The sequence below is a fragment of the Babylonia areolata genome, chromosome 8, assembly GCF_041734735.1.
Source record: "Babylonia areolata isolate BAREFJ2019XMU chromosome 8, ASM4173473v1, whole genome shotgun sequence".
NCBI classification, from domain to species: domain Eukaryota; kingdom Metazoa; phylum Mollusca; class Gastropoda; order Neogastropoda; family Buccinidae; genus Babylonia; species Babylonia areolata.
Window position 1 is genome coordinate 13,545,310 of NC_134883.1, and position 2,500 is coordinate 13,547,809.

The following is a 2,500-nucleotide window of genomic DNA, read 5'->3' on the forward strand; positions in this document are numbered from 1 at the left end:
GAAAATGAGACGAAACACAACACGACGTAACCCAGCCCAGCCCTACCGAGCACAGCAAAACACAGCACAACACAACGCAACGGAACACAGTACAGCACAGCACAACACAGCACATAGCAACACAGCACAACACAACGCAACACAGTACATCACAGCACATAGCAACACAGCACAGCACAATGCAACACAACACAGCACAACGCAACACAACGCAACACAGCACAGCACAACACAACGCAACACAGCACAGCACAGCACAACGCAACACAGCACAGCACAGACACAGCACAACGCAACACAGCACAACGCAACGCAGCGCAACACAACGCAACACAACACAACACAACACACCGCAACATAACACAACGCCATGCAATGCGCTTTTATTTTCGCTTTTTTTTTTCTTCTTCTTTTTTTTCAAGCGAGGAGGCAAAAAACCAACAACAAAAAAACCAGAACACATGGCGGACGACACATCACCACCATCACCCGATTTTTGAACAGAGGGGGCGAAGGTATGCCGCAAGACAGCAAGGCTCGCTTAGCAACAGGGAACAGACAGACAGACAGACAGACAGAGCCACCCCCCGTCCCCTCTCCTCCCCTACACAACCCAATCCATCTTCCCTCCCTTGGCGTCGACCCATCAATTAAATGGACGCGTTTCAATCCTTTTTTTTTTTTTTGTTATTGTTGTTGTGTTTTTTTTTTTGGGGGGGGGGTTTGTGGTCTTTTTCTGGCAACCTAACCAGCAATGCTACTATGCTAGAGAGAGAGAGACAGACAGACAGACAGAGACAGACAGAGACAGAGAGAGGGAACTGATGAGCCAAATAGGGGCGTGTGTGTGTGTGTGTATAAGAGAACTCCGAACTCCGAACTCAAAACGTTTTTTAGTCAAGGATTAAGATTTTAGGCATGGCCCCTTCTTCCAACCTGTCCTTGCTAATCGAGAGAGAGAGAGAGAGAGAGAGAGAGAGAGAGAGAGAGAGAGAGAGAGAGAGAGAGAGAGAGAGATGGTTCATCACACTGAGAGAGGGAGATAAAATGATACAAAGGAACACTCACACAGAAAGATGAGACACATTGACTCTTTATGACTGTGTATCGAAAACCTGCTGGGTTGTTTAATGCCAAATAAAATCCGATTCTTGATTCTGATTCTGATTCTTGACACACACGCACGTACGCACGCACGTATGCACGCACGCACACACACACACACACACACACACACACACACACACACACAGAACAACGACACATATACAGACGCAGTAAGAGACATTGTGTGACAAAGACAAAGATAAGATACACACAGATACTGATACACTCACACACGCACGCGCGCGCGCGCACGCACGCACACACACACACACACACACACACAGACACTGATACACACACACACACACACACACACACACACACACAGAGATCTCTTGCATACTTTACACAAACACGGCAGACATTGTGCAAAAAAAGAAAGAAAGAAAGGATGCCAGACACACACACACACACACACACACACACAGACAACAGATACAGAGAGTCAGATGGTTCACCAAAAGTGTGTGAGACAAAGAGACACAAAGACACACACACACACACACACACACTCACACTAACACACACACACACACACACACACACACACACACACACACACACACACACACACACACACACACACACACACACACACACACACACACACACACACACACACTAACACATACACACACACGCTGTCCCCAGAAAACGATCGATAATTCAACCCGATGCTCAAGCTTCCCGCAACATACCCCTTCCTCTCACAAACACAGCCGTGTATAACGAACGGAGAGCTTGGAAAAGAACTGACTTCCTCCCAGTCAATAACCACAGCAGCTGGAACAAACTGCCAGAAAAAAAAAAAAAAAAAAAAAAAAAAAGCTTTGTTCCATGCCCTATACCTGGTTCGTCTTAGGATCAAACAATTAATTGTACCAACACATTCTAACGTTCACTCAATCATTCTCTCTGATAATAATAATAATATTAATAACAATAATAAACGTATGCATTTAAATCCCCAAATCCAACCTCACATTATCACTCAACCATACTCTCTAATAACAATAACAATACTTATGCATTTAAACCCCCCAACCCAAACCCACCTCACACACATTACGTCTTTTTATATACCAGGCGATTGTTTGTATGAGATCAACGGCTTTCAAAACATGGAGAAAAAAAACTAGACGGTTAGACAGACAGACAGACATATGGATACAGACATAGATACACAGATAGATAGATAGATAGGTAACGAGATCGAAGATCAAAAGAACGAAAGGTGCATACACAGATTCGAAACTAAACCCAGCGTCATTCGCAATCACAACATCACTCACACGTGATTTTTAACGAACATTAAAAAAATAAATAAATAAATAAAAACGAAGAAGAAGAAGAAGAAAAAAAAAAAACCCTTACCGAATCTACCCCACTCGAC